General features: G+C 37.8%; 1 pseudogene; it reads left to right on the forward strand.

Annotated features, from left to right (window-relative positions):
• LOC108353333 (glutaredoxin-1 pseudogene) lies at positions 9,572–9,899 on the forward strand (annotated as a pseudogene).

The following is a 10,197-nucleotide window of genomic DNA, read 5'->3' on the forward strand; positions in this document are numbered from 1 at the left end:
ATTAATCAATGCACCTGTAGCCAGAACTGTGTACCACTGATCATATCACAACCAGCCTCATGGATAAAATAAGTAATTTTCGAGGCTCTGAGGGAAGTTTTTATGAGAATTTAAAAGTTTTCTGTATTTTTTACTCCACTATCCAAACTCTTGTAGTCTGCGGATATTCCCCAAGTCTTTGCTTAATTGTATTTATCTATGTTCCTGGCCTACTGGAAAGACACCATTCCAACCCTCCAATATTTGTTAGCAGGAGGAATAGATGAAGAATTTGGAGAAATTGGTCATTTAGCTACTGAAGATATCCCCTGAGATGGATTAAATGTGTCGGATCAACGCATCACTGACAAGAATTCTGAACTATGTTCTCAGTTTTTATTCTTCTATGTCATTTTGAGTGTGCTACCTAAGGTGTTGGGGACCATTTGTGGGCTGTGTATTAGAATTGAGTCTTCACTATTCATGCATTAAGGTGGTAAAAAATACAATGGATCAGTGGTATCTCAGGGTTAGAAGTGATAATGATACAAACTTTTCCTTTGTGTCTTAGGCAAAGAACCTTGAAAGGGCAACTTGGCTTGTTTATGGATAAGATCTAGTTAATGGTTGTTATGTGGACATTCTTTTGGATACTCTAATGTAAGCTGGAATTTCCATGTTTTTTTCTGTGATGTCACTAGTGTTATAGAAGCAGAAACTGCCCTTGTGGCATTTAGTTAGTACTTATTGGTTTACCCACAGAAATGTTTTTCAGGATGATCAAGCTATTTACAGAGAAAACAGCATGGAGAGACAAAAGAGAGAGGAAGAAAAATTAAGATACTTTCTAGTTATAGAAGTGAAAACATAAATTATCTGGTGGAAAAGGGTGAGTGAGAGCAATGGTCTGGTTCTGAGGAGCTTCCTAGAGGAGGTGGACTTGGCCCAGGCCTTTTAGGAGTAGGACTTATGACCTGAAGGCTCTGGATTCCTAAAGAATAGACACAGTTTCTGGAAAATCTGATATATTTTTGGCAGAGAGTCAGGAATTGTCAAGCATGCATCTTTTCTAATATGCGTTCTTCAATATCATTCTGAATGAGGAAGAATACCAAGAAGAGCCACAGGGATAAAAGCTTTGACTCTCAGGGTAGAGTATTGAATTTTATCTTCAGTGGATTCCTGCACATGCTATTGGAATTTTATGACAAGGGCTACTCCCCTGGACATGCATCAAGGTCTCTTTCTCTTTGTCTTGAACATATGATTAAGGATTGGTGGTCCGAAACACTACGGACTCCAGGACTTACCTGGATTCCATCTGATATGAACTGAAAATATCCTCCATTTCTTCATGTCTTGGCCAGATTTTGTTGTTAAGGGCAGGGGGGCTGCAGAATGGAGTGAGGCATATGTTTAGCGATCATGGTTGGGAGAAAGAAGATAGGTAATAGGTCCAGTTTGAAGAGGGCTTTCCTCCTCTTTCAGTGCTTCCAAGTATTTGTAGATTTCCCATTTCGTCATGCTTCATTGGGGGACTCAGCTTTTTCTCTCCTGTGTCTGGCCCATTACTATTGTTCCCTTGTGTTTCTCTATAGGGTGTGCTTGGAATTCGTCATCCCAAACTTCCACCATCAGTGAGCTAGTAAAACAGATTAAGAAGTTGGAGAAATTGACTAATGAGCTCCAGAAGATGACCTGAGAGTTGGTTAAACTCCCAGGAATGCTGACCTATTGCACTAACAGCTTTTGGACAAAGATAGCCATTGTGCCAACTTCTTTGTTGACTGTCCTGACCCCTCTGTGTTAACCTCAGTTTTCTCACACCACAGGAAAATTAAATTGTAATGTCCTCATGTACAAACTAATTTTCTTATGTGCCTCTCAGAGGCAGGACATGAAGAAAGGATAGGAGTTTGATAAGAAACTATTTAATTTCTCAAAAAACCAGTAGCTGTGTTTTGAATAAAAGTCTTGGGATACAGCAAGTAATCTGTGAGCTCTCATCATGGATTTTAAAAGACAGAGAATGCATTTTCTGTCCTCAGAGGAATACAAAAAGCTGATCAGCTACAGAGGCACAGTAACTTAAACTTTGATAAATAAACTTTTGTTTATTTATTTTAAAGATTTATTTTATTTGATTTGTATGAGTATTCTGTAACTGTCAGACATGACAAAGTGGGAGTTAGATGTCATTATACATGGTTGTATGCCACGATGTTTTTGCTGGGAATTAAACTCATGACCTACGGAAATGTAGTCAGTGCTCTTAAAGGCTGAATCATCTTACCAGCCTAAATTACTTTTGATGGTGATGGAGATTGTATTGAGGATGATGATGGTGATGATGGTGATGATTGTTGTTGTTGTTGTTATTATTATTATTATTATTATTATTATTATTATTATTATTGTACTGCAACTCTAAATGGATTAAGATTTACCCTACTCCAATGCTCTTCCCCCTCTCCTGTCACAAGAAGAACCTACAATTAGGAAGACATCATCAGAGCTGCCCATCCTCCCCAGCACTAAAGAAAGAAAAGATTTACATTGTCTTGGTTATGGAGATTTTTTTGTTGACTGGGCTCATAGCTTCAGACCTGAAGACATGATTACTATGGAAATGGGAGCTCCTTTTGGAGGATTCTGCTTGTCTTTTAGTAATTGGGAAATACTGGGGAAGCATAAGATGTTGGTCCATCACCTTATCCCTTGCTGAGAATAAAGTCTCCTGGGAACTGGATAAGCAGGGTAAGTAGGAATGGCTAACAAGTCAATCCATGGGGGTAAACATTTGTCCATTAGGTGTACAGGGGGAGCATTTCATTGACTAAGCTGAATATATCTCCTCTCCACTATGTTCTAATCCCATATAAGGAAAGATTTGTTGATTTTGTCTATCTTGTGGCCCAGCGAATGTTTTTCACATTCTGTATGCAGTTTCTTTACTGATATGAACCTTGTGAGAATGGAGGGAGCCAAGGAAAGCCACAGACAACAATATTCTACATTCTAGAAGATCAAGGCCTTTTCATAAAAAAAAGCAACTTTGTATCTATGAATTGATCAATGAGGCAAATTCCTACTAACCTCTGGTCATGCAGCTGATATCTGGTATACAGGCATATTGAATAACTATTCCATGGGGGAAAGAAAGCGTCAAAAATTAGCATGAGATTAAAAAACTTAAAAATGAGCCAGAACTCTGATGCTTAGCAGTAATTGGTCCTTATGAGGGTCACAAATAACATGAAGTGTATTATCTTGAGCAAGATTTACTCTTCTGGAATTTTCAGATGTTAATATGTGCTTGAAAATCTATCGCAGAAGACTGTATTGACATCATACTCTAGTCCAGAATTACCATACCCAAAAGTATATTATGCTTTCTGCAGTAAAGTGTTGCAACTACTTCATATCACAACATCTGAATGTGAGGCTGAAATTAATGTTCTACATAGATGAAAGCATTCCCTCAATCCTTGTCTTAGTAATTTTTTAATATAGAAAATGACTGATAATTCATCAGTTCCACACCTGAACTGAAGTAACTGTTCCTCTGACTGTATACTTAGAGGACATCTGAGTAGTAGTTGACATTTTTAGTCAGTGGCATCTACCCATGGATCTGTTTGAGCCTGAATAACGATGCATAGTCACATTTTAGCTAAGGGAATCATGTAGTATCCAAAACATTACAGGATCCCTCTGCTGTAAATATTTTTCTTTCACACAGTTGAAGGAAGGTGCATAAAAGTCTGTATATTAAAGGTTGAAGATATCACAACATCCATAGATAAAAATATTTTCAATTACACAGGTGAAGGAAGGTGTATCAAAGGTAGTATATCAAAGCTTGTAGATATTACACTCCGTAGATGAAAATATATCAAGAAGAACTGTGTGGGCTACACAGATTGATCTATGTATCCCCACACACTTCTAAGCCAGGACGGACAAGAAATCATTTCACATGGAAACTTAAAATAGTTTGATGCTATTGTATTTAGACTGTATATAGATAATTAAAAACCATCTAAAAAGCACAAGCATATATATAAGATGCTATTCAAAAAGTAAACGGAGGCAGTTTGCAACCTACGTTTAGCACAAAGAGATTGATTCCCCTCTTTACAGATTCTGATCAGATCCATTGAGTATTAAGAAAACTATACTAGAACTCACTTGCATATTATAAGACTGTATAACTAGGTAGTCACAGCAAACATGACATTCGGGAAGCACAGCCTGAACTTCCCAAGAATGGAGGGAATGCATTTAGCTGGTGATTTCTGGCCATGAAACTCAAATGTTCAAAATACCAGCTGGATTTGCATTTACAGGAACAATAAATACTTAATGAGTTTTAGGACAAAATTTGAATCTAAAGTCTCCAAAAATTATTTATCATTGATCTCTGTATCCCTATGGAGATTGGAGGAAATTATGAGTTTAATCTGTGACCCAGAGGTATAAGTAAATGGTGCAATTTGAAGTGATTAGATATGTTAATCAGGCATGCAAAACAAAGGAGGCCATGGGATCTTTGAAGAAGTGTGCTTCTCCAACATGTAGCAGGAGTTACCATGGAGTGACCTAGAGACACACACACACACACAAACACACACAAACACACACACACACACACACACACACATCCTACAAATAAGTGACTTTCTCTGTGCTGTTGGGGCATACTTTATTGATCCAAGTTATGAGGTGTATTCTCGACAAATAAGTCAAACCCTATGTCAATGAAAGAATACAGAATTCCTCCTCCTTTCTTGAGAAATAATTCTGTGCTTGTGCAATACTTACATTTTAAAGTTTAAGAGGAATGATTTGAAAAGAGTAACAACTGAATCACACTTTTAAAACAACATTTCAGAGATGTCTAGTGACTAATTTTGATTTTATGGAAGTATAGTTGCTCAATTCACATGATTGTAGGATGGAACCACGTCATTATTAGTCATAACAGTAGGGACTGTAAGAGCTTTGACAATTCTTCAAGTTGAAAAACCTAAGCAACCGTACTGGCAACAGCATAATTCAAAAGGGAGAAACTTGTGCTCAGGTAAATCCAGTACCTAAGACCGAGCAGCTGGTTCAAAGCCAAGGAGAAACATTGTATCTAAATAAGAATTCCTGATGCAGAACCTGTTACTAAATGAAGAATGCTAAGGGCTTCAGGAACTATGCATTAAGAAGAATTTGAATGTTAGAAATTATATGCTAATAATTTAGTGGTACACAGTGTGAGGACAAATTTTTAAAATCTTTATGTCCTTGGGAGTGAAAATATTTGAGCTGAGTAAATGCTGTAGCCCAGGTAGGAAGGGGAAGTGAGTTTCCATTCAGACATTGGAATTACCTTCACACTGAACATGAACAAGAGAGCGTTTCAAAGAAGTGTTGAAGCAAATCAAAAACTGCTGGGCATTCAGAAGGAGTCTCAGAGGGTTAATTGATTCTTCTGAGGGATTTTCAAGTTTATTATTGGAAATCAGTCAAGAGTTATTCAAAATCTAGAAAGCAAACACTGTACTTGTCTCATATTAGCCTTGCAAGTCCTTGACCTGTAAAGGCCCCAAGGAGGCATAGCTAGATTCATCTTTAAAACCTATTAAAATTGGTGACTGACTGCCTTCCCGCTATGTTCCCAAGGGCAGCCATAGGGTATGACTGTGGTGCTAAATCTTCAACAAGAGAATGCTGGTTAGCTTAATTAGTGTGTTTTGATTTTGGTTTGAGTTTTGTTTTCTTCAGGTATTAATATTGCTTGGTTTGGTTGGAAGTTTTGTTATTGATTCTTTTTAATTTTCATTCTTCTGGTGAATTTTCAGTTTGGATAAGGTCATGCACTTTATATTATGATTGTATCATTTTAGCACTTTTTGAAAAAAGTTAATATATATTTTTCAGAATAAATTGTGTTTTTCAAATCTTAAGTAACTTGTTTTTTTATGTGTGGTGTAGCCATCCTGTAATCCGACAAACCATATGGGGAGATAGGTCACTGAAACATTCATTGGCCTTGGGATTGATAATTTTTTCACAACAAGCCAGAGGTAAACATGGGATTGGACTTTTGATGTTGCTAATATGGCCCACTGTGGATACCAATTTCAAGGTGGAAAAGGTATCCATCCATGATGCATCCTTGAGGTTCTCCTAAAATATAGTACTCTATGGGTGATCGTATAGGACAAACTAGTGAGAGGCTCAATAGTTTTGCTATAATGATTCTCAGGAAAAGAAAACATATACCAATGAAGTAAAAATATAAATCAGGAAAACCAGACCTATCTGTCTCTGGTGTAATGAAATATAGTCACAGTGGGAACCACTTGGGAGAGATAATGAATTTCATGTTTCTAAAAACCTTTTTTATACTTAGTTTTTATGTTTTTGCCTTGAATATATATTTGGTGTCTATTTTGAATAGTTGTTTGGGCCAGTTTATTCTCATTAACAGTATTATTGCTATTATTTCTTTTGTTTTTTTTTATTTTTTTATTTTTTAATCTTTACTATCTTGTGTATTTCTTATTTTCCTTCCCGATTGTTATTCCACTTCCAGGTTTCTGGGCCAACATCACCCTAACACCTCCCCCTCCCCCTCAATATGGGCTTCCCCTCACTACCCTCCCCCCATTAAAACCCTCACCCCAACAATCACTTTCACAGGGGGTTCACTCTTGGCAGGACCAAGGGCTTCCCCTTCCACTGGGGCTCTTATTACCTATTCATTGCTACCTATGAGGTTGGAGTCCAGGGTCAGTCCATGTATAGTCTTTCGGAAGTGGTTTGGTCCCTAGAAGCTCTGGTTGCTTGGCATTGTTGTTCATATCGGGTCTCGAGCCCATTCTGCTCTTCCAGTCCTTTCTCTGATTCCTTCAACGGGGTTTCCATTCTCAGTTTAGCGGTTTGCTGCTGCCATTGGCCTATGTAATTGCTGTATTCTGGCTGTGTCTCTCAGGAGAGATCTACATCCAGTTCCTGTTGGCCTGCACTTCTTTGCTTCATCTTTCTTATCTACCTGAGTGGCTGTATATGTATGGGCCATATGTGGGGCAGGCTCTGAATGAGTGTTATTTCTGCCTCTGTTCTAAACGTTGCCTCCCTATTCCCTGTCAAGGGTATTTTTTTCCCTTTTAAAGAAGAAGTGAAGCATTTGCGTTTAAGATCTGAATGGTAAGAAGTTCAAGCCTCTGAAGAAAGAAATTGAAGAAGACCTCAGAAGGTGGAAAGACCTCCCATGCTCATGGATTGGCAGGATTAAAATAGTAAAAATGGCCATTTCACCAAAAGTGATCTGCAGATTCAATGCAATCCCCATCAAAACACGAATCCAATTCCTCAGAGAGTTAGACAGAACAATTTCCAAATTCATCTGGAATAACAAATATCCAAGGTTATGAAAAACCTCAACAATAAAATGACTTCTGGGGGAATCACTATCCCCGAACTCAAGCAGTGTTACAGAGCAATTGTGAGTAAACTGCTTGGTATTGGTACATAGACAGACCGACAGACATGTTAAATAGAATTGAAGACCCATAAATGAAATCACACACCTATGGTCACGTGATTTTTGACAAAGGAGCCAAAACTATCTAATGGAAGATAGCATTTCATCAAATGGTGCTAGTTCAATGTGAGGTCAACATGTAGAAGAGTGCAGATCAATCCGTGCTTATCACCCTATACAAAGCTTATGTCCCAGGGGATCAAAGACCTCCACATCAAACCAGATGCACTCAAACTAATAGAAGAGAAAGTGGGGAGGAATGTCGAACACATGGGGACTGGAGAAAAATTCCTGAACAAAACACCAATGACTTATGCTCCAAGATCAAGAATCAACAAAGGGGATATCATAAAATTGCAAAGGTTATGTATGGCAAAGGACACTGTTATTGTTTCTTTTTTACATAAGTGTTTTGCCTGCTTTAAGTGCTATGCACCATATACATGCACTTCCCACCGAATCTAGTTGGGTGAGTGAATTCCACATGAGGTTGGGTTACATTTTGTTTCTATGCTTAGCAAATGCTCAAAATGCATGTGGTAACTTTCCAGCCCATGTGCATGACATTTATCCTTTCTTTTGTACTGAATTAGTTGAATTGGATCAAACTCAACGAAAGATTGAATTTGATGAGGCCTACAAGAATACATATATGATATAGACATGGTCATTGTCTAAACTGCCAGTCATCCATGTAGGTTATTCGTGGATACAGCATTATAACTCAGCATCTCTACACTCTCAAGTCTCATCCTTGGTGACAATGTAGATTAGACCCATCAGATGAAATGAAGAATTATAAAACTCTACTAGTGGTGAAAGTGGAAAGGAAATCACATTGATGTATCATAAATGCAGTGCTAATTAAAAGCAAGATTGAGACTAGTCTGTGGGGATGCAGCCTACAGCAGAGAACACAGACATTTGGTGGAAAATGATTCTTTTCAAAAATGGGAGAGGAGAAAGTTAGTTGATATTGTTCTAATAGATTTCACAACATTTAAAATGTGTTTCTTCCAGGTCAGTGAATGACTGTTGTAAAGCAAATCCTGAAATGAATTTTTGAGACCAAACATCAACCAGAGAATTAATGTTTGAAAGAATTAATTCTGTGTCTCCCCAGACAGTTGCTTTGAAAGTAAGAGTCAAAAGTACCCATTCTGTGAATGATATATAGATATATACACATTATAGCAGGATGAATACAGAGTGTCTTCATTTCCGAGAGTGAGGTATTCAGCAGGTGAGTTGGGTCAGAAATAAAGGTAATTTTTGCTGACTCCTGATACCTGAAATCCTTCCCTAGAAGCCCCATGATTGAAAGTAAGAACAAACTTCAGACAATGTGTCTCAGATTTTTATATAGTTCAGTTTTCCTGGTCTTGGTAAACAAAAGGAAAAACATCTGGTTTTCCAATTCTTGTTTTCTTGTAATTCTTTTACATGATGTACTCATGCAAATATATTACTGTGCATTGACAGATTACCATTTCTTTTTTTTTTTATTCTGTTGCCAAGAACTATAGAAAATAAGAAGAACTGTATCAAAGCATCATATGAAAACCATGCTAAGGGAATGTGGCCATTGGAAATTTGTAAATGAGCTGAACCTTTTACTAGACACAAACTGTTCCTAAAGGTCTTCTCTAGATTCCTGGTGTAGAAGCCGGTATTCCCTAACAGAACATAAACGATTAATCTCTCTGTACAAAGAAAAGTGATTTGTCACAATGATCACAGGCTATGGCCCACATAATTTAACAATGTCTGGCTATTTGTAAAGTCCTAGAGTCTATTAGTTTATTGATCCAAAGGCTAGATGTGCCATTGGTCATTAGTATATTGATAAATCTTCAGTATGCAGGTTCTAATATCTGTGAGGGTTTGATAGCAATGTGAGTGCAAGCAGGAAAAGTAAAAACTTCTTCCTTCCATGTTTTCTATAGACTTCAAATAGAATGCATGGTTAAGAATACATTGGGATTGCAATTCTCAAACAGACCAGTATCTTCAACTGAACTTACTTTTCTGGGAAGCTGCAGCCTGTCAGCATGGCTCACGTATATGTGAACTGCAAGATCCAGTCTGGGAAGGCGGTCCTGTTCAACAATCCCGCCTGTACCTTTTGCAGAAATATGCAAGAAAATCTCAATCAACTCCCTTTCAAACATGGTGTTCTGGAATTTGTAGACATCACAGCCACTAACAACACCATTGCGATCCAAGATTACTTACAACAGCTCAGTATACTGAGAACAGTTCCTTGGGTCTTCATACGTAACGAAACACTGCATAGGTAGACGCAGTGATCTAATTTCCCTCCAAAAGAATGGGGAGCTGATGATGTGGCTGAAGCAGATTGGAGCTCTGCAGTTTTGAAATGGGTGGCAGTAAAATCCCATGCTGACATCAGACGTTCAGTCATGCTGCTACCATTGCACCTGAGAGATGATGTGCATCATGAAAGATGTCAGTATTTTCTTGTGATTGGGATTTTCAACAAATTGGTATTATTGTTTAGCTCATTTCTAAAATCTGATGTTGTTTGCCTGAAACCATGGAGTAGGAAAGCTTAACAGATCACACAAGATTGACTATCCAGTCTTCATGTGCTGATATGTCTCTACCTCTAAGCCCATATTTAAGAATCCAGTGCTTCGGGGTTGGGGATTTAGCTC

This window comes from Rattus norvegicus, chromosome Y, assembly GCF_021556685.1.
Source record: "Rattus norvegicus strain SHRSP/BbbUtx chromosome Y, alternate assembly SHRSP_T2T, whole genome shotgun sequence".
Taxonomy (NCBI): Eukaryota; Metazoa; Chordata; class Mammalia; order Rodentia; family Muridae; genus Rattus; species Rattus norvegicus.